This window comes from Haliotis rufescens, unplaced genomic scaffold (genome assembly GCF_023055435.1).
Source record: "Haliotis rufescens isolate VD_foot unplaced genomic scaffold, xgHalRufe1.0.p SCAF_16, whole genome shotgun sequence".
Classification (NCBI taxonomy): Eukaryota; Metazoa; Mollusca; class Gastropoda; order Lepetellida; family Haliotidae; genus Haliotis; species Haliotis rufescens.
The window spans coordinates 1,871,841-1,896,140 of NW_025963846.1; the positions used below are offsets into that span (position 1 = coordinate 1,871,841).

At 42.6% G+C, this 24,300-nt stretch overlaps 1 protein-coding gene across 1 annotated transcript in view; it reads right to left on the bottom strand.

Annotated features, from left to right (window-relative positions):
• Nucleotides 1-24,300, bottom strand: part of LOC124144883 — a 381,519-nt gene that overhangs the window by 68,711 nt on the left and 288,508 nt on the right. The window lies entirely within an intron of this gene.

Here is a 24,300-nt window from a genome sequence, read left to right on the forward strand (position 1 = left end):
ATATTGCTAAAAGCGGCATAAAACCATACTCACTCACTTATTCCAACATGCATACAGACATGTGTATGTGTGGCTGCTTGTACTAGTCCAGGCTAATGCAGGTTTTATAGTGCTAGCCCACTGAGATACCATGCAGCAGTTTAACATGAATACCCCACTCAGACACAGCATACTGACTCCGAGCCGACCAGTCCTTGTTTAAGCCCCTTAATGCAGAGTTTATAGTGCTAGCCCAATGAGATACCATGCAGCAGTTTAACATGAATACCCCACTCAGACACAGCATACTGACTCTGAACCGACCAGTCCTTGTTTTACCCCTTAATGCAGAGTTTATAGTGCTAGCCCAATGAGATACCATGCAGCAGTTTAACATGAATACCCTACTCAGACACAGCATACTGACTCCGAGCCGACCAGTCCTTGTTTTAGCCCCTTAATGCCGAGTTTATAGTGCTAGCCCAATGAGATACCATGCAGCAGTTTAACATGAATACCCTACTCAGACACAGCATACTGACTCCGAGCTGACCAGTCCTTGTTTTAGCCATCTTTTAATGTCTTTTGGTATAATATGCCTGGGATGGAACCACTGACCTGTTCTCGAAGTCAGGTAAATAATGCAACACAAGTAAACCGTTTCAATCAAAAATATACTCTAACCTTTTCCCAGAGAAGCTATATATCCCAAGAGCTGATATCAATCACTTTCAAAAACACCGTAACCTAAGATTTTCAACATCTGACACTAACACTTTCTGACAAAACAAATTACCCTATACATAATTAAAAAACATCTTCGCATCAAAACCTACACCCAGGTCAGCCCAAAGACACTTGGAGTTTTCTGACAGCCAGATCTCTTCAACTTATAAAACCAGGACTTGTCAGAAAAACTCTGTCGAACTCAACACGAGCCTGTGCCTGTTGGGTTACAAACGATATTCCCATTTAACACTGTCAGTATTGGAGGTGAAGAGAGCAACAGAGTGCAAGACTTCTTGTAATCCTTAACAAGTCACATACAGTAAGTCAGTAAGTCAGTGGTGTTTCAGTGAATAGTATTCCAGTCTTATAAACCTACTGGCTGTTTCTGTAACTCGATATGGAGTTTTTGAAATTGTGGTAACAACTCGTAGGAGGTATGACACCGATTGTAACACCCAGCAGGAGGGCTTACAATCATTGTAAACCCTTGATAGAACAAAAACTACGAACAGCCTACGGGACGTACAAGCAGATTTCGTGCCATTGCGAGAAGCACGTGCAGATTTAGCACCGTTGCGAAACTCACGTGCTGAGGTCACCAGTTTCATTGAACCGAGTTCACGACTGCAGGCGATATTTCATCTCCGATACAGGTTATACATTTGAGAGTTTTTATTCAGTTATTTGATTATAAACGTTGTCTATGCAATGAGTCTGTTTATAAGTTGGACAAACCATGTCTCCTCCAGGTTACTAGAGATGGTAAACCCTCACATGAGGGAACGTCCCGAGGGGTTTACCATCTCTAGTAATCCCTCGGAGACATGGTTTCTCCTACACGTATCACTGTGTGTCAGCTTGATGTGGGAAGAAAGCCCTAAGTGATGCAGGTTTTCACTTTGGTGACACCCATGAGCATCGGTATGGTGCTGATAAACCTAGAAATATAATCGGGGTGAACTGGGATTTGAACCAATGAACATAGGTTTCTGGCATGCCCAAGGGACGTAACTCTGCACAGGGAATTGCAGTGCCTTTGACAACTGGGCCACCTGTACCCCCATGTTTTTTCAAGATCACTCATCAAGCTAAAACATTATGAAAGGTCAAAAGTGTGAGCAACAGAGATTGAAAGTGTGAGCACCAGAGGTTGAAAGTGTGAGCACCAGAGGTTGAAAGTGTGAGCACCAAAGGTTGAAAGTGTGAGCACCAGAGAATGAAAGTGTGAGCACCAGAGAATGAAAGTGTGAGCCCAAGAGGTCAAAAGTGTGAGCACAAGAGGTCAAAAGTGTGAGCCCCAGAGGTTGAAAGTGTGAGCACCAAAGGTTGAAAGTGTGAACACCAGAGGATGAAAGTGTGAGCACCAGAGGATGAAAGAGTGACGAGTGAGCACCAGAGGTCAAAAGTGTAAGCCCCAGAGGTTGAAAGTGTGATGACCAGAGGCCGAAAGTGTGAGCACCAGAGGTTGAACATGTGAGCACCAGAGGTCGAAAGAGTGAGCACCAGAGGTTGAAAGTGTGAGCACAAGAGGTTGAAAGTGTGAGCCCCAGAGGTCGAAAGTGTGTGCCCCTGAGGTCGAAAGTTTGAGCCCCAGAGATTGAAAGTGTGAGCACCAGAGGTCGAAAGTGTAAGCACCAGAGGTTGAAAGTGTGAGCACCAGAGGTTGAAAGTGTGACGACCAGAGGTCAAAAGTGTGAGCACCAGAGGTTAAAAGTGTGAGCCCCAGAGGTCGAAAGTGTGAGCACCAGATGTTGAAAGTGTGAGCACCAAATATTGAAAGAGTGAGCACCAGAGGTTGAAAGTGTGAGCACCAAATATTGAAAGAGTGCGCACCAGAGGATGAAAGTGTGAGCACCAGAAGATGAAAGAGTGACGAGTGAGCACCAGAGGTCAAAACTGTAAGCCCCAGAGGTTGAAAGTGTAATGACCAGAGGCCGAAAGTGTGAGCACCAGAGGTTGAACATGTCAGCACCAGAGGTCGAAAGAGTGAGCACCAGAGGTTGAAAGTGTGAGCACAAGAGGTTGAACATGTGAGCACCAGAGGTTGAAAGTTTGAGCCCCAGATGCTGAAAGGGTGAGCACCAGAGGTTGAAAGTGTGAGCACCAGAGGTCGAAAGTGTGTGCCCCTGAGGTTGAAAGTTTGAGCCCCAGAGGTTGAAAGTGTGAGCACCAGAGGTCGAAAGTGTGAGCACCAGAGGTTGAAAGTGTGAGCACCAGAGGTTGAAAGTGTGAGCACCAGAGGTTGAAAGTGTGAGCACCAGAGGTTGAAAGTGTGATGACCAGAGGTCAAAAGTGTGAGCACTAGAGGTTAAAAGTGTGAGCCCCAGAGGTCGAAAGTGTGAGCACCTGATGTTGAAAGGGTGAGCACCAAATATTGAAAGAGTGAGCACCAGAGGTTGAAAGTGTGAGCACCAGAGGTTGAAAGAGTGAGCACCAGAGGTAAAAAATGTGAGCCCCAGAGGTAAAACATGTGAGCAACAATTGGTAAAAGATGGTACATGATACTCTGCCTGGTGCTCGAAATTAGATAAACAAGGACTGGTGGTTCAGAGTCTGTATGGTGTGACAGTAGGCTAGCACCATTAAACTGGCATAAGTCCAGACTAGTACAAGCCACCACACACACATGCATGCACATCGTTATATGAGGGCAGTAATCTCAAACACGATGTCAAACCCCATTACAGTTCACCCCACCTGTCAAAAGGCTTCATAAACTGAGCTGTGTTTGTATAAACTTTCACACAAATGAAAAAAGAAAGAATTCAATGACATTAGGTGTACCAGATCAAATTTTGTGGGTCGTCAAGAAGCTCTCCATTCCGGTTTACAATTTCCTTAAACACGTCACATCGTGCCAGGATAAAGCCGAAAAGTGCTGCCAACGATAAAACCACACACACTCACTATCAGCTTTAATATCCTGACACTGGATGATGGGAGTAACCGTGTACCTTCAACAATTGCTAACCTTTGCTGAGAGGACCTATAATTTCAGAAGGGATCTCGATGTTTTCCAGCAATATTCATGACCTATTGATCAATATTCATTCTGTGAAAGAATCAATGCTGGCATCATAAATGGCCACTAAAAAGCCCAGTAGAGTATGGCCTCTGACCAAACCTTACGACAATGTACAGGACACAAGCGTTAGACAATGATTTATAGCGACACTCATGCAATCTTCAGTGACAGGAAATTCATGGAAGACTAGATATTTCAATCACTTGGACAATAACACAAAATTCAGAAGACGTGATTCCATGATCTAGCTGTTCTTTACATGTTTCCCTGATCCCGAAACTGATGATGGTTTGTGGCAATTCATGTATTTATGTTCAGGCAGCATATCAACAACTTTTTAGAATTAATCTTTATTGCGTCTTCCTCTGAAGAAGTAATTTAAGATTTAAAACCTGAAACCAATTTCACGGTACAAATCCGTGGAGTGGCATTTTTGGTGAGTGATTGAATACTGTTTTGTGCCACAGTCAGCGTTATTCAAATATATCATGAGAACCTGAAAATATTCAGATCAGACAAACTAATGACTAACAGCACATGCAATGATCCACCATGTTGCAAACTAATAATAATAATAATAATTTATTTTTTTAAAATATTTAAAAAAATAAATAATAATAATAATAATTTTTCAAGGCTATCATCAATTTTATGAGCAGTGTGTTGAGAAGTTCAGCGACCCTGCAGAGTCCTACAGCTTGGATGAAGTCGGCTGGGCTGAAAAGTGAAACAGAAGGCTTTCTGTTTGCTGCTCAGGACCAGTCACTTCCAAATCGAAACCATCAATTTGTGATTTTGTATCAAAATGTAAATATGAAATGTCTATTATGTAATGAATTTAATGAGACTGTCCAACACATTGTGAGTGGATGCCCAGCTTTGGCACAAACACAGTATCTTAAGCGACATGATGGAGTGGCTCGATCATTTTATTACCGTCTTCGCAATGCTTCTGGTTTTAACGCAGAGGTCCACCCATGGTACGACCCAGAATATGTGGAGGGCGTTATGGAAAATGAAGAATACAAAATTTCTTTGGAATAGGCCCGTATACAGTCTCAGACGTAACCTGATCTCATTTATATCATTGAATTTGTCTGTCCCCTTTGACACTAATGTGATTGACAAGATCGAGGAAAAACATAGCAAATATGCAGACCTTGCTTTCGAAAAGTCACGCTTGCATCCCAAGTACCAAGTTGTCCGTCTTTCCATTGTTCTTGGTGTCTTAGGTTTGGTACCTCCCAATCTGTTGACTGACATTGGGTGAGTACCCGGGTTTATGACCAGGAATACAGCCCTTCTGACTATCGGGGTAATGCAAAAGTCGGCAGTGTTGGGGAGTCTTCACATTCTTCTTAAAGTTCTGGGTGGGTTTGACTAGGCAGCGCTTCCTGGGAGAAGTCCCATTCGCTGTCTGGGCTGCGTGTAGACGTAATTCCATATATAATGTGCCATTCTAATCAAGTGAACGGTCAAAATGCTACATTATTAATTTCCAAAAAATGGATTAGTGTGCACTTGATTTTCATTCTCATCTCCCTGGGGAGTATACAACCCAAGCTACCTATGAGGCACAAGAAGATCAACAGTAATATTAACATCCTCCCAGGTATCCATTCACTGCTGGGTGAAGAGAGGCATAGATGACATGACATCATCTGACCACCTGATATTTTTTAGATGGCTTTAATAACAAGCATTGGATACAGGGGAGACACGTTAACATCCAGGTTAGTATAGGTCTTCAGCAACTCATGCTTGTCATAAGAGACAACTAACAGGATCGTGTGGTCAGGCTCGCTGACTAGTTTGATTCATGTCATCGTATCCCAGTTGTGTGGATCAATGCTCAGGTCCAGACTCAATTATTTACAGACTGCCGTCATACAGCTGGAGTGAGTGAGAGAGTGAGTTGGGTTTAACGCCGCTTTTAACAGTATTCCAGTCATATCACGGCGTGTCAGCTTAATGTGGGAGGAAAGCCCGAAGTGATGCAGGTCTCAGACGTTTACCACTTCGGTGAAACCCATAAGCACGGGTACGGTGCTGACAAACCTAGAAACATAATCGGGGCGAACCGGGATTCGAACCCACAATCATAGGTTTCTAGCGCGCTAAGGGACGCAACTCTGCACAGTGAATCGCGGCGCCTTAGACGACTGGGCCACCTGTGCCCCCCATACAGCTGGAATATGGCTCAGTGTGGTGTCAAACAACAAACAAACAAACAAAAACTGGGAACTTCCATAAACCTGTCCCCACAGCGTATTTTGGACTGAATCAGTTAACTGATAAAGTTGCAAATATCTGCTTCTTGCAAACAACATATGCATTTTTGTTAAATATGAAAATACAGTAATTTTGTTTCATGTTTTTTTATCAAACAAATATTTTTGTGGGATGTCAAAAAAGAAGTTGAAAAAAGTCTGTCAGACATAAATTATTCTCTGTGAGAAGAATAACAACAAAGAGCACTTTATTATCACTAGATTTCATGGGTTCCATCTGTGATAACTTACAAAGCACCATGATCTGAGTTTCCTATCTACTCTACATACAAGAATGTGCCTCATCAGATTTTTTACAAAAAGATGAAATTCTGAAAGCGGAAATTGAACTTGGCCAAAATACTCCTTTCATAAACACATCTCAAAGCATGTTTAGTCCTCTCACACAGTTCTGACAAAGTCTGTTTTACGACAACCACACTTTCCATTGATCTGACAACTACTACGATGAGGCCCTGATGACTGGCTAACACGTTGGGTTGAAAAGTGGAAATCATGGAAGCATACATAGAGCATTCACAGATAGGATGTCAGTTGTTTAGGCACTTGATCTTGGCAATATTTAATAGCAATCGGAACAATATTCATAATCTGCAAATAGTGATGATACGAGTAATCAATCATTTGAAATTCATTTCTTTCTGTCTGAATCATTACACATCTATGCTCAGTTGTCAAACAAAGTATTGGTATATGACAGGAATGCTTAAAGTCTCAAAGCAGCTTGTCATGTGTACTATAGGGTTCTCCTCATGGTTCTGACATTGTTCAAAGAGTTCTCCTCATGGTTCTGATATTGTATAAAGAGTTCTCCATGTGGTTCTGACTTTGTTCAAAGAGTTCTCTATGTGGTACTGACATTGTTCAAAGAGTTCTCCACATGGTTCTGACATTGTTCAAAGAGTTCTCCTCATGGTTCTGATATTGTATAAAGAGTTCTCCATGTGGTTCTGACATTGTTCAAAGAGTTCTCCACATTGTTCTGACATTGTTCAAAGAGTTCTCCATGTGGTTCTGACTTTGTTCAAAGAGTTCTCCACATGGTTCTGATATTGTTCAAAGAGTTCTCCTCATGGTTCTGACATTGTTAAAAGAGTTCTCCACATGGTTCTGACATTGTTAAAAGAGTTCTCCTCATGGTTCTGATATTGTTCAAAGAGTTTCCTCATGGTTCTGACATTGTTCAAAGAGTTTCCTCATGGTTCTGACATTGTTAAAAGAGTTCTCCACATGGTTCTGACATTGTTCAAAGAGTTTCCTCATGGTTCTGATATTGTTCAAAGAGTTCTCCACATGGGTCTGACATTGTTCAAAGAGTTCTCCATGTGGTTCTGACTTTGTTCAAAGAGTTCTCCACATGGTTCTGATATTGTTCAAAGAGTTCTCCACATGGTTCTGACATTGTTAAAAGAGTTCTCCTCATGGTTCTGACTTTGTTCAAAGAGTTTCCTCATGGTTCTGACATTGTTAAAAGAGTTCTACACATGGTTCTGACATTGTTCAAAGAGTTTCCTCATGGTTCTGATATTGTTCAAAGAGTTCTCCACATGGTTCTGACATTGTTCAAAGAGTTCTCCATGTGGTTCTGACTTTGTTCAAAGAGTTCTCCACATGGTTCTGATATTGTTCAAAGAGTTCTCCACATGGTTCTGACATTGTTAAAAGAGTTCTCCTCATGGTTCTGACTTTGTTCAAAGAGTTTCCTCATGGTTCTGACATTGTTAAAAGAGTTCTGCACATGGTTCTGACATTGTTAAAGGAGTTCTCCACATGGTTCTGACATTGTTAAAAGAGTTCTCCACATGGTTCTGACATTGTTAAAAGAGTTCTCCACATGGTTCTGACATTGTTAAAAGAGTTCTCCTCATGGTTCTGATATTGTTCAAAGAGTTCTCCACATGGTGCTGATATTGTTCAAAGAGTTCTGCACATGGTTCTGACATTGTTAAAAGAGTTCTGCACATGGTTCTGATATTGTTCAAAGAGTTCTCCACATGGTTTTGACATTGTTCAAAGAGTTCTCCACATGGGTCTGACATTGTTAAAAGAGTTCTCCACATGGTTCTGACATTGGTAAACGAGTTCTCCATATGGTTCTGATATTGTTCAAAGAGTTCTGCACATGGTTCTGACATTGTTCAAAGAGTTCTCCACATGGTTCTGACATTGTTAAAAGAGTTCTCCACATGGTTCTCATATTGTTCAAAGAGTTCTCCACATGGTTCTGACATTGTTAAAAGAGTTCTCCACATGGTTCTGACATTGTTAAAAGAGTTCTCCATATGGTTCTGATATTGTTCAAAGAGTTCTGCACATGGTTCTGACATTGTTCAAAGAGTTCTCCACATGGTTCTGACATTGTTAAATGAGTTCTCCACATGGTTCTGATATTGTTCAAAGAGTTCTCCACATGGGTCTGACATTGTTAAAAGAGTTCTCCACATGGTTCTGACATTGTTAAAAGAGTTCTCCATATGGTTCTGATATTGTTCAAAGAGTTCTGCACATGGTTCTGACATTGTTCAAAGAGTTCTCCACATGGTTCTGACATTGTTAAAAGAGTTCTCCACATGGTTCTGATATTGTTCAAAGAGTTCTCCACATGGTTCTGACATTGTTAAAAGAGTTCTCCTCGTGGTTCTGACATTGTTCAAAGAGTTTCCTCATGGTTCTGACATTGTTCAAAGAGTTCTGCACATGGTTTTGACATTGTTCAAAGAGTTCTCCACATGGTTCTGATATTGTTCAAAGAGTTCTCCACATGGTTCTGACATTGTTAAAAGAGTTCTCCTCATGGTTCTGACTTTGTTCAAAGAGTTTCCTCATGGTTCTGACATTGTTAAAAGAGTTCTGCACATGGCTCTGACATTGTTAAAAGAGTTCTCCACATGGTTCTGACATTGTTCAAAGAGTTCTCCACATGGGTCTGACATTGTTCAAAGAGTTCTCCACATGGTTCTGATATTGTTCAAAGAGTTCTCCACATGGTTCTGATATTGTTCAAAGAGTTCTCCATGTGGTTCTGACATTGTTAAAAGAGTTCTCCTCGTGGTTCTGATATTGTTAAAAGAGTTCTCCACATGGTTTTGACATTGTTCAAAGAGTTCTCCACATGGGTCTGACATTGTTCAAAGAGTTCTCCACATGGGTCTGACATTGTTCAAAGAGTTCTCCACATGGGTCTGACATTGTTCAAAGAGTTCTCCACATGGTTCTGACATTGTTCAAAGAGTTCTCCACATGGGTCTGACATTGTTCAAAGAGTTCTCCACATGGGTCTGACATTGTTCAAAGAGTTCTCCACATGGTTCTGATATTGTTCAAAGAGTTCTGCACATGGTTCTGACATTATTCAAAGAGTTCTCCTCATGGTTCTGACATTGTTCAAAGAGTTCTCCACATGGGTCTGACATTGTTCAAAGAGTTCTCCACATGGGTCTGACATTGTTCAAAGAGTTCTCCACATGGTTCTGATATTGTTCAAAGAGTTCTGCACATGGTTCTGACATTATTCAAAGAGTTCTCCTCATGGTTCTGACATTGTTCAAAGAGTTCTCCACATGGGTCTGACATTGTTCAAAGAGTTCTCCACATGGGTCTGACATTGTTAAAAGAGTTCTCCACATGGTTCTGACATTGTTCAAAGAGTTCTCCACATGGGTCTGACACTGTTCAAAGAGTTCTCCACATGGGTCTGACATTGTTCAAAGAGTTCTCCTCATGGTTCTGACATTGTTCAAAGAGATCTACAAGTATACAGGACATGCATTAAGTATTTTAAAGCAGTCACCACTTAAATAATACATTGGTTGTCACCACTTTAATCGCTGGCAACTAAAGCATCAACAAGTTATACAAACCAAGAAGCACTCATCACACAACATTCTGCAGTACTCATCATATTACTAGAAGCTTATAACATTCAAGGATATCCTCACATTTCTGACTGTAGTAAAGCAAAATGACAACAAGTCCAATTAAATCCATCAGAAAGAATAACCTCAAATCGACATCTGAAATATACAAGAAATCGTTTTGCAATAAACAATCCATAAAAGCTGATTGGCAGTTACCACAAAAGGCAGCTGATGCCATGTAATAACCAGCATCATAAAATCTCTAAATCAGCTCCTATGACCCCGAAAAAGAAACTATGTACATGAAATTCCCATTGTCTTCACTAATATACATGTGTTCCATCTTCAATCACCTCCAAGAACATCTAGCTAATGCATCAGCACTCCCTATCATTGATAACAGGGTCCCATAAAGTGTCGTCACAATATTCCCTTTCTGAACTCGCCATTTTGCTATTCATTGAGCACATATGTCCAACATCTTTTCCAGATGACATACCTTAAGCTGGAAACTGGCACTTACATTTTATATGGGCGATGTCCTGAATTGGTGATTTGGCCATAACATGCAATTAGACGATGGGAACTAATTGGTGGTATTGTTTTGTTGCTCTTGAACTTCTGGGATGGTGCATTGCTTTAAGTGGCAACCATTGTCGACTAAATTAGCATGAGTTTATTGATTTTCTTTTGAATCTTTCTGAAACTCAAGGTTACCCATGACAAAGGAGCTTGAGATTTGTATTGTCTGTATGTTGTTTTATGCTGCTATACTCCAGTTATATGATGGTGGCCTGTAAATAATCAAATCTGGGCCAGACAACCCAGTGATTGAAATAGTGAGCAACATCGTGTGTATGATGCAGTCAACCAAGTGACTGAGCATGACATCTGATTGCCTCATAAGACAAGCATAGAGTGTAGCATGAGAACAGGTGGGACATGCACAACTATTATGTCACAAATGTCATCTTCATGAATCAAGGGAATATTATGACAGTTTCATTTATTCATTCTCTCGCCTCACTCATTCACTCACCTCATTCATTGTACTTATTTATATACCTTACTCATTTCTTCACCTCACCTCACCCATTAAGTCACCTCACTCATTCAATCATCTCACCTCACTCATCAATTCACTACACTCATTGATTCACCTCATATCACTCATTGAGTCGCTTCACTCACTCACTAATTTACCTTACTCATTCATTGATTAACCTCACTCACTCATTGATTCACCTCACTAATTAATTGATTTACCTCACTCACTCATTTATTTACCTCACCCACTCATTGATTTACCTCACTCACTCACTCAATGATTCACCTCACTCATTCATTGATATTCACTTCACCCACTCATTGATTCACCTCACCTCACTCACTCATTGATTCATCTCACTCATTCATTGATTCACTTCACCCACTCATTGATTCACCTCACCTCACTCATTGATTTACCTCACTCACTCATTGATTCACCTCACTCAATCATTGATTTACCTCACTCACTCATTGATTTACCTCACTCACTCATTGATTCACCTCACTCAATCATTGATTCACTCCTTTCATTGATTCACCTCACTCACTCATTGATTTACCTAACATTCCTCCATCTCAACCACTAATTCACTCATTCACACCCACAACATTACTCCACCTCAACCACCAACTCACTCTTCACTCCCCGCAACATTCCTCGACCTCAACCACCAACTCACTCATTCACTCCCCGCAACATTCCTCGACCTTAACCACCAACTCACTCATTCACTCCCCGCAACATTCCTCGACCTCAACCACTAATTCACTCATTCACTCCCCGCAACATTCCTCGACCTTAACCACCAACTCACTCATTCACTCCCCGCAACATTCCTCGACCTCAACCACTAATTCACTCATTCACTCCCATCAACATTCCTCCACCTCAACCACCAACTCACTCATTCACTCCCTTCAACATTCCTCCACCTCAACCACTAATTCACTCCCATCAACATTCCTCCACCTCAACCACCAACTCACTCATTCACTCCCCACAACATTCCTCCACCTCAACCACTAACTCACTCATTCACTCCCCTCAACATTCCTCCACCTCAACCACTAACTCACTCATAAAGTCAGTCTCACTGATAATGTTGGAAATTTTTACTGGATATTTAGGATAAAACCTAAAGTTTTGAAAGTTTGAATTTATTTCAGTTTGGATTTTATATTCAATATTGTTCATATCTCTGATATTTTATATGAATATATCAATTCACATTTTCAATCACTAATATCTTCCACGACCAGTCATGTTACATATTTATTTGCCACACTCATTGAAACACTTTCATTCGCTCATGCACAGAATTCCCTCACTCTTTCACTCTCCAAACTCCCTCAACTCTCAGACTGCTGAGTTCAATTCACTCACTCACTCACTCACTCTGTGGCATCATGGCAGGATATAGAGCTTCCCCGCCTAACAAATCATTATGAAGCAAATAGAATATTTTTTTGCCTAAAAAGTAAAGAGCAAAAACAGGAGCTTTCTTGTTATAACACTACAAGCAGATGACAAGCTGTAAGACAAGGGGATTAACAAAATCCTATCCTATCAGTTGTCTTTCTTTTGAAAAGAACAACACCACTGTTGTCAGATCTGAAAAAAATAATCAAAACCAATGCATTCCTTCCACGATAAAAAACACAATCACAATAGCCAGATGTCAAAAACAATTGCTTGTTGTTGCCCTGCTGCCATGCTGGAGAGCCATACATCATCTTGGCCATGTTCAAAACATGTTACTGTCAGCGCTCGCTATCCTCATTTACCAGATTGTAAGAAACATTAATTAAAACTGACATCAACAGAAAATTAACTGTAAACTTGGAGCCCTTTGAAGTGGTATCAACTGCAAATTACACCGTGGTAATTTGCTTGTCATTCTTTTGACATGAAGAAAACTGGAAAAACGAAACTTGCCTTTATTGTTTATTTCACCATTATATTATCATTAGGTGTAACTTCAAAGGAATTTGGGTCTCTCTTTTGCTGTTAAATAGTTGATATATTGGACCCAATATAATGTTAACAAATCAGACTAATCGTTGTAATAAATTCTCACCCAAAAATGTTCATTTTGTGCTGTGTAAGAAGGTTTTGACATTAATTAGATCTCCCATTACAAGGTTTCGACAACTTCTTTAGATGTTATTAAGAATAAATAGCGTCAAGAAAATTTAGGAAGAAAGAAAATAACTGAAGAAAATTTAACAAGTTTGAACTGTTAACCAATCTGACAAGTGGAGTCATTTTTAAATTCAGGAAGCGTTTTGAAAAGAGTGAATCCCAGTTTATCAATTCAAACATTTAAATTTCTCAATTGAATCTTTAGAAACTAAGGCACATGAGTGTACCAGTAATCTAAGGCTGTGCAGAGTTGCTCCCCTTAGCTGTGTCAGGATTAGCAGGTCAAGGGTTTGAACATCCGTGTCACTTCAGGATTTCTTCCCACATTAAGTTGACATCCTGTGATAAAACAGACATATTGTTCAAAGTGAAATAAACAGCCCAATTCACTCCTGCCAAAATAATTTGTTTGAAGCCAGACCTTTTCAAAAGAAAACATATTTCACAGAAACCAGGGATTTATCTAGACCTGGGTAGAGGCAGATATTTGGCAACATATCTGCAAATATCTGTCAAAATTTCCAAACTGGAAAAAACATTTTCAAATTCATGGCATTGAACTTACATCTAATGTTATGGTTTTGTCAAGCTGACTTGTATTTCACTGACTTTTTCACGGGACCAATATAGATGAAGAGGCTTTAATGCTTAGTTTAACATTATTGCATTGAATGCAATGTTAAATTCAATGTTACTAGACCTCTGAATTTTGGAAAGAAAGAACTTCAAAAGGAATCCCAATTTCGAACAAACTCATTTTTCCCTAATTGCCTGCCAAAGGCACTTAAGTTTGGAATCCGAGGCAAATCACTGGAAATGACAAAAAGTGAAGTTTTCTAATTCAAACATACTTTTAACACAAATTTAAAAACTTAAAACAAATAATATATCCCCAATAGTAGAATTTCAAGGTTCTGTAGCTCACTCGAATTATGAGTGAGTGAGTTGGGTTTAACGCCGCTTTTAACAGTATTCCAGTTATATCACGGCGTGTCAGCTTTATGTGGGAGGAAAGCCCGAAGTGATGCAGGTCTCAAGACGTTTACCACTTCGGTGAAACCCACATGCACGGGTATGGTGCCGACAAACCTAGAAACATAATCGGGGCGAACCAGGATTCGAACTCACAATCATAGGTACGCAAGGGATGCAACTCTGCACAGCGGATCGCGGCGCCTTAGACGACTGGGCCACCCATGCCCCCACTCGAATAATGAAGAAATATTGGGGCCATGTTTAAAGTTGGATTGGAATTCTGTGTGCACTTTTTAGAAACACAATAGCAAGGATCTTTCATACAAAATGCATATCATGTCCTCTGCATATGTTGTTCCGTATTCCGCATACGATTCATAATCACACATACAGAGTAACGGCCAAAATGAGGCTTCAAATATAACCACCATGTCTTCAATCAGTCAAATGAGATCCGTGAAGATTCCGGGGTAGAATAGGTCTTCAGCAACCCATGCTTGCCGTAAAAGGCGACTATGCTTGTCGTACGAGGCGACTAACGGGATCGGGTTGTCAGATTCGTTGCCTTGGTTGATGCATGTCATCGTATCCCAATTGCATGGATCGATGCTCATGATGTCAATCACTGGATTGTCTGGTCCAGACGCGATTGTATGGAGGTTATGGAGTTCTTACAATTTTAATTGTAATGTGAACAAATTTACATAGTCTCTTTTGGACAGATATCTTATGGCAGTTAGGTAATTGCTGGCGTTGTAATATATTTGGTCAATTCAAATAGTGTTTTGGGATGTACATGACCCTTTGTTCATTGAAATATTTACATTTGAAAACATAGTGGAATTCATCACCGATGTCAAAACTATCACACAACTTGCATTAACGTTCATTCAACAGAGATTTATTCCATTTTCCGGTTTCTATTGGCAGGCGAGGACAAGATGTCTTAAAGAATAGCAATTAAAAGGATAAGTAGGGGGAATGTTTATTAAATATGTTTCAAGTTTATTGGCGATTTTCTAAGTACGATATCAGGTGCATTTACAGGAACTTGAAATATCCGCTAAGACACACAGAACAGACCTTTCTGATCCAATTTGTGGCGCTGTACATTACACTTTTGAAGCTGCCATTCTTAGAAAAAAGAATACATATGCATGAGTTCTACCCTGTACTTTAAACAGCTTTCCTTGAGAAAGAAACACATGTTTAACAACCAATTGGCTCCTTGAGCCTTAATTTTGGAATCGATGTAAATGTAGCCATGTCGTGCCCTTTTTCAAGTCCCAGCAAATGATGTATGGCTTACAACAAAAGATCCTGACCAAATAACTTCAGAAGAATCAGAAAGTTACTTTCACGAGGCGGAAACGTTCCTCATGAGTTTCACGAGACACTCAAAAACCCTCCCAATTTGCAACAGAATAAAAGCTTCAAGTTTTAAAACAAGATGACTGATTTGACAATAAATTCATCAATTCCTACATAATTCTCCTTTTCCAGACATTTCCAATTTTAAACCCCATATATATCCATCGAAAAACTGAAAGAATGACACCACCTCCGCACCAACCACAGAAAACCCATTTCAGAAATTGCACCTTTTGAGACATGATTTTAAAGTTGAACGACTTCAACAAGCAGACATACAACCACCACTTGGTCTGGCAATCCTAAATTGTAGGTTTTCAATGACTGAAGCTCAGAGAGGGGAGAAATACATGAAGCCCAATATGCTGCATTCTTGAACAGAGGCATCTTGGCAATGATGACTTTGATGATGTCTTTACCAACGAGGAACCATGTCCTGGTATTGGACCATGTGAGTAAAGGACAATTCATTAAATGTACTTGGTGGGGTGGTGGCTCTTTTATCACTTATTAAAAAATATGTTACTAAAAAATATGAACAGAATTGCCTCAATTTTTTCATGTAAAAAATGGAAAATTAGTCCTCTTTTAGAAAAGAATATGTACCATATTCCTTGAAGCAGTGGACAAAAACTTAGTCTTTCTGGAGTGAGTGAGTGAGTGAGTGAGTGAGTGAGTGAGTGAGTGAGTGAGTGAGTTAGTGAGTTAGTGAGTGAGTATGGTTTTAAGCCGCTTTTAGCAATATTCCAGCAATATCATGGCGGGGGACACCAGAAATGGGCTTCACACTTTGTACCCATGTCAGGAATCGGGTCTTCGGCGTGACGAGCGAACACTTTAACCACTAGGCTACCCGACCACCCCAAGTCTTTCTGTAACAAGGGTATATCAAATGGTTGGTCCCCAGATAGCTAACCTGATTTTGGGTAATCAGTCTACAATGTAGTCTTTCAGAAGGCAAGAGCAGATGGAAACAGGCAGTTTGTTTGACTCCATGGTTTTGAAGAAGTAACCACACCATCTGGCTTCACAGCCAGGACCGCCTCCGTGGTCTTGTGGTAGAGCTGCCTCTGTGGTCTTGTGGTAGAACCGCCTCTGTGGTCTTGTGGTAGAGTGTCCACCCAGAGTGCGGAAGGTATGAGGTTTGATCCCCGGCCACGTCATACCAAAAGACGTTAAAAGATGGTACTTGTTGTTACCCTGTCTGGCGCTCGGCATTAAGGGGCTAAAACAAGGACTGGTCGGCTCGGAGTCAGTATACTGTGTCTGAGTGGGGTATTCATGTTAACCTGCGGCATAGTATCTCAGTGAGCTAGCACTATAAATCGGCATCAGTCCGGACTAGTACAAGCAGCCACACACATACACACGTACATGCACATCGCTATATAAGTGCAATAATCTTGGACGCGACATTAAACCCAATTTCACCTCACCTCACCTTGTGGTAGAGTGTCCACCCAGAGTGCGGAAGGTATGAGGTTTGATCCCCGGCCGCGTCATACCAAAAGATGTTAAAAGATGGTACGTGTTGTTACCCACCATTATAGAGTTCACAAAGAGCTTATCATGGTATTGGGTGTAGTGGTTTTAAAGAAGGAGTTCACAAACACCTGGTATCATTACTATTTGATAGTCATTCATAAACACATGTTTGTGATATAGTCGGAATCGTACCATCCACTCTGTATTTGGCAGAGATTGCTCATGAATATGGAATAGGGTTTTGTCGCTTAATTATTCTGATATTGATACATTTTGAATTCGGTTTCAGTGAGTGAGTGAGTATGGTTTTAAGCCATGAATAGCTATATTCCAGGAATATCATGGTGGCAGACACCAGCAATAGGCTTCACACATCCTGGGAATCGAACCCGAGTCTTCGTTGTGACGATCATACGCTTTAACCACCACACTACACCACTGCCCCAAATTCGATTCAGTTCTTGAAACAGACCTATCACTTTAACCACTATATACTAAAAGGTGAGCTATTCTGCCCCACCAGCTGCACCCATCACAAACACATGCACAGGCAGGTCAATTGTTCACCTGAAAAAACACGGGAACATATCGTACAAGTCAAAATAGGGAATTGCATCATTTTTGTCATTGATATCTCAAACAAATATTTTTGAGTAATTTCCAACCCATCAGGATGAATGGGCAGAATAGGTTCCGAGTGTGCTGTTGGTCACTGTATTTAGGGCTCAGTCACACATTGAGAGGACCATTCCCGATTAAAATTTGTCAAAAGTCTGATCAAGATCCTGTGATTTATGGCGGGAAATTCACAATCAGATATTGTTCAGGAAGCGTCCCAATTCAGCCGTTTCCAGCCGAATTCGTCCCGATTCCCCCATTCTCAATCCAAATCTGATCCGATTTGAATCTTCCGCATGGTAAAAAACGACCGAATCTGTCCCAACAGCATCCCGATTCTCCCGAATGCGATCCGACAGTGACCGGACAGTGAACCGACAAAGAAGTTCACATTCGGCAAAATCTGGATGCAATCAGTGAGTTCAGACAATGACAGAACATTCCAGATCATCGAGGATAGTAATCCGACTTTTTCACTTTTCGTGTTGTAGCGCCGTCTGATCTTAAACGGGAGCCGTAATCGGCACTGTGTGAACCTGGCCTAAACTGACACTGAGGAAGATCTGGCTTTTGTGTGTGTCATTATAGCCAAATAAGGTGAATTTTGACTCATGCTATTGATCACTGATTTATCTGACCTGAAGCTAAAATATAAATCGACTGATGTTACATCGCTGGAAAATTGCTGACTTTGTAAAATATTCACTTTCAGGTAAATGATGTTGATTGAAAAATCCTTGTGTTCAGAACTCACTGAATCAAAAACTTAAAAGCCATGTCAATAGCTAACTGCTATTTTTATCGACACAAGACATGCAAATGGGATGACTAAACAGAAAAATTGGCAGTAATGAATGTTGGGATGGCCCTGTTTTTCTAAATTTAACATTAAATTTACACAGTTGCATGTACCCAAACAGCCAACTCAGCTGTTTTTTTGTGTTCAGGACAAACATGAAACTTGTTCTTTTCCCTTTACAATGACGTTGAAACATTGCTTAACATTGTGTCGATGATTCCTTTAAAGAGCTGAAACACAGCTTGATCTTTTGTTTCTCATCATAGTTTTAAATAAACTGACACGGACATTTTGAAAATACAGGAATTCTACATTAGCCGAGCATAAACTGATAATTAGAGGTGGACAAAAACTAGCAAAGTTTTGTGAAAATATGGTGTGTGGATTCAAACTGTTTGCACTTTGCTTTTGTTTCTATTTATAAAGTAATGAAATAAAATATCAAAAACAGCAAATCCATAAATTATTTTAACAGTGTGTGTTTATGGGTAGGTGAACCAGTGTGTGAGAACTGGAACATGAGATGTGGATAGATGAACCAGTGAGTGGGTGGGTGAACCAGTGAGTGGGTGGATGGATGAACCAGTGGGTGGATGGATGAACCAGTGGGTGGATGAGACAGTGAGTGGGTGGATGAACCAGTGGGTGGATGAACCAGTGAGTGGGTGGGTGAACCAGTGGGTGGATGAACCGGTGAGTGGGTGGATGAACCAGTGGGTGGATGAGCCAGTGAGTGGGTGGATGAACCAGTGGGTGGATGAACCAGTGAGTGGATGAACCAGTGAGTGGACGGATGAACCAGTGAGGTGAGGTGATGAACCAGTGAGTGGATGGATGAACCAGTGAGTGGGTGGATGAACCAGTGAGTGGATGGATGAACCAGTGGGTGGATGAACCAGTGAGTGGATAAAACAAAGAGAGTGGATGGATGAACCAGTGAGTGGGTGGATGAACCAGTGGGTGGATGGATGAACCAGTGGGTGGGTGGATGAACCAGTGAGTGGGTGGATGAACCAGTGAGTGGGTGGATGAACCAGTGAGTGGATGGATGAACCAGTGAGTGGGTGGATGAACCAGTGAGTGGGTGGATGAACCAGTGAGTGGATGGATGAACCAGTGGGTGGATGAGACAGTGAGTGGGTGGATGAACCAGTGGGTGGATGAACCAGTGAGTGGGTGGGTGAACCAGTGGGTGGATGAACCGGTGAGTGGGTGGATGAACCAGTGGGTGGATGAACCAGTGAGTGGGTGGATGAACCAGTGAGTGGGTGGATGAACCAGTGAGTGGATGGATGAACCAGTGAGTGGGTTGATGAACCAGTGAGTGGGTGGATGAACCAGTGAGTGGGTGGATGAACCAGTGAGTGGGTGGATGAACCAGTGAGTGGGTGGATGAACCAGTGAGTGGATGGATGAACCAGTGAGTGGGTTGATGAACCAGTGAGTGGATGGATGAACCAGTGAGTGGGTGGATGAACCAGTGAGTGGATGGATGAACCAGTGGGTGGATGAACCAGTGAGTGGATAAAACAAAGAGAGTGGATGGATGAACCAGTGAGTGGGTGGATGAACCAGTGGGTGGATGGATGAACCAGTGGGTGGGTGGATGAACCAGTGAGTGGGTGGATGAACCAGTGAGTGGGTGGATGAACCAGTGAGTGGGTGGATGAACCAGTGAGTGGATGGATGAACCAGTGAGTGGATGAATGAACCAGTGAGTGGATGAACCAGTGAGTGGATAGATGAACCAGTGAGTTGGTGGATGAACCAGTGGGTGGATGGATGAACCAGTGGGTGGATGAACCAGTGAGTGGATGGATGAACCAGTGAGTGGGTGGATGAACCAGTGAGTGGCTGGATGAACCAGTGAGTGGGTGGATGAACCAGTGAGTGGGTGGATGAACCAGTGAGTTGGTGGATGAACCAGTGAGTGGGTGGATGAACCAGTGGGTGGATGAACCAGTGAGTGGATGGATGAACCAGTGAGTTGGTGGATGAACCAGTGGGTGGATGGATGAACCAGTGGATGGATGAACCAGTGAGTGGATGGATGAACCAGTGAGTGGGTGGATGAACCAGTGAGTGGGTGGATGAACCAGTGAGTGGATGGATGAACCAGTGAGTGGGTGGATGAACCAGTGAGTGGGTGGATGAACCAGTGAGTGGGTGGATGAACCAGTGGGTGGATGAACCAGTGAGTGGATAGATGAACCAGTGAGTTGGTGGATGAACCAGTGGGTGGATGGATGAACCAGTGGGTGGATGAACCAGTGAGTGGATGGATGAACCAGTGAGTGGGTGGATGAACCAGTGAGTGGGTGGATGAACCAGTGAGTGGGTGGATGAACCAGTGAGTGGGTGGATGAACCAGTGAGTTGGTGGATGAACCAGTGAGTGGGTGGATGAACCAGTGGGTGGATGAACCAGTGAGTGGATGGATGAACCAGTGAGTTGGTGGATGAACCAGTGGGTGGATGGATGAACCAGTGGGTGGATGAACCAGTGAGTGGATGGATGAACCAGTGAGTGGGTGGATGAACCAGTGAGTGGGTGGATGAACCAGTGAGTGGATGGATGAACCAGTGAGTGGGTGGATGAACCAGTGAGTGGGTGGATGAACCAGTGGGTGGATGAACCAGTGAGTGGGTGGATGAACCAGTGGGTGGATGAACCAGTAAGTGGATGAACCAGTGAGTGAATGGATGAACCAGTGAGTTGGTGGATGAACCAGTGAGTGGGTGGATGAACCAGTGAGTGGATGGATGAACCAGTGAGTGGATAGATGAACCAGTGAGTTGGTGGATGAACCAGTGAGTGGGTGGATGAACCAGTGAATGGATAGATGAACCAGTGAGTGGGTGGATGAACCAGTGAGTGGATGGATGAACCAGTGAGTGGGTGGATGAACCAGTGAGTGGATGAACCAGTGAGTGGGTGGATGAACCAGTGAGTGAGTGGATGAACCAGTGAGTGGATGGATGAACCAGTGAGTGGATGGATGAATCAGTGGGTGGATGGATGAACCAGTGAGTGGGTGGATGAACCAGTGAGTGGGTGGATGAACCAGTGGGTGGATGGATGAACCAGTGAGTGGGTGGATGAACCAGTGAGTGGGTGGATGAACCAGTGAGTGGGTGGATGAACCAGTGGGTGGATGAACCAGTGAGTGGATGGATGAACCAGTGAGTGGGTGGATGAACCAGTGGGTGGATGAACCAGTAAGTGGATGAACCAGTGAGTGAATGGATGAACCAGTGAGTTGGTGGATGAACCAGTGAGTGGGTGGATGAACCAGTGAGTGGATAGATGAACCAGTGAGTGGGTGGATGAACCAGTGAGTGGGTGGATGAACCAGTGAGTGGATAGATGAACCAGTGAGTTGGTGGATGAACCAGTGAGTGGGTGGATGAACCAGTGAGTGGATAGATGAACCAGTGAGTGGGTGGATGAACCAGTGAGTGGATGGATGAACCAGTGAGCGGGTGGATGAACCAGTGAGTGGATGAACCAGTGAGTGGGTGGATGAACCAGTGAGTGAGTGGATGAACCAGTGAGTGGATGGATGAACCAGTGAGTGGATGGATGAATCAGTGGGTGGATGGATGAACCAGTGAGTGGGTGGATGAACCAGTGAGTGGGTGGATGAACCAGTGGGTGGATGGATGAACCAGTGAGTGGGTGGATGAACCAGTGAGTGGGTGGATGAACCAGTGAGTGGGTGGATGAACCAGTGGGTGGATGAGCCAGTGAGTGGATGGATGAACCAGTGAGTGGGTGGATGAACCAGTGGGTGGATGAACCAGTGAGTGGATGAACCAGTGAGTGGATGGATGAACCAGTGAGTGGGTGGATGAACCAGTGGGTGGATGAACCAGTGAGTGCATGGATGAACCAGTGAGTGGGTGGATGAACCAGTGGGTGGATGAACCAGTGAGTGTATGAACCAGTGAGTGGATGGATGAACCAGTGAGTGGGTGGATGAACCAGTGGGTGTATGAACCAGTGAGTGGATGGATGAACCAGTGGGTTGATGAACCAGTGAGTGTATGAACCAGTGAGTGGATGGATGAACCAGTGAGTGGGTGGATGAACCAGTGGGTGGATGAACCAGTGAGTGTATGAACCAGTGAGTGGGTGGATGAACCAGTGGGTGGATGAACCAGTGAGTGTATGAACCAGTGAGTGGATGGATGAACCAGTGAGTGGGTGGATGAACCAGTGGGTGGATGAACCAGTGAGTGTATGAACCAGTGAGTGGCTGGATGAACCAGTGGGTGGATGAACCAGTGAGTGGCTGGATGAACCAGTGAGTGGGTGGATGAACCAGTGAGTAGTGGGATGAACCAGTGAGTGGATGGATGAACCAGTGAGAGGGTGGATGAACCAGTGAGTGAGTGGGTGGATGAACAAATGGATGGATAAATCAGTGAGTGAGTGGGTGGATGAACCAGTGGATGGATGAACCAGTGGGTGGATGGATGAACCAGTGAGTGGATGGATGAACCAGTGGGTGGATGAATGAACCAGTGAGTGGATGGATGAACCAGTGGGTGGATGGATGAACCAGTGAGTGGTTGGATGTACCAGTGAGTGGTTGGATGTACAACAGTGTGAGTTGGTGAACCAATAAGTTGGTAATAAAGTGAAGCGTAAACCAAGAATAGAAGGCAGCAGATTAAACGGGTTGATGAAGCCATGCAAGAAGATATAGACAAGAACAAGGCAGAACCAAGTCAAGAAGATGGAGAAAAAAAGAAGGAGAAAAAGGTTTCAAGAATGTGTTAGCAGGTCAAGAAGGTTGAGTTGTTAGTTTCACACATGAACAGGAAGGAGTTAGAGAGACACAAGTGACAGAATAATGCAAGGTGATGTTTTTCTTTGGAAAAACAGGATAATCCTCTCTACATCTTATTGCCCTCCTGAGTAAAAAAATGTCATCACTACTAAGACATGGTTAATCTCACAACAGCAAGACATCTATTATTTACAAAGCAGTAGTGTCTGGTATTCTCAGGGGTGCAGTAACTATAAAATCAAATGTGAAATAATGTTTCTCTAGGAATTCCCGCGTGAAGTTTTATGTTGTTTTATAGATTGAGATACATGACTCTCAGTCAGAGAGACTAATCAGGGTTGTTGAAACTATTTGAAGCTCAAGCAATGTCCAGCTGAAACTTCCCTCCAAGGATTTTCACGCAGAACAACTCGACCCCATTGATTAACCAATGCTTGTCAAAGAGATTTCGAAGGGGAATTCGTGGTCACAATGGCTGATGGATGTGGACAGATGAGGATTAGAATCAGTATGTCATCATATGCGAATGGTGTGATGGAGATGGATGGATGGATGGATGGATGGATGATGGATGGGTGGGTGGATGGATGGGTGGATGGATGGATGGATGGGTGGGTGGATGGATGGATGGATGGGTGGGTGGGTGGGTGGATGGATGGATGGATGGATGGGTGGGTGGGGGGATGGATGGATGGATGGATGGATGGATGGATGGAGCGAAGGTGGCAAGGGACCTATTCTCACCCAGAATCCCCACATGTTGCCAGAGGACTCCAACAGAGTTATTGGCTCTGTTGCTTTGGGTGCTCAAAATGGATCAGGTGATCAGGTTAAGAGAATTGTTTCATTGTGTGGCAACACATCCTGATGGTGGTGGATGTTGGTCATTATATCAATTACTATTTACTGTTGACCATTTGATATTCTGCAAGGGGGGGGGGGGGGGGGGGGGGGGAGAATTTGAAAAACTAATTATCCTTCATATTGTCGGGGGAAAATAAAATTAGCTGCCACAAAAATTACATTGTTGCAATGTGTTTGTTCAAACCAAAAAAACTTTTGGCTCATAGTTATAACAAAAACATAAATTTGGTTTTGCAAACCCTCCCTCCCCCAGCCACAGAATATCAAATGGTAGGTCTCTTACATGCTGTCGTAAAATCAAATTCAAACTGAAAAGGAT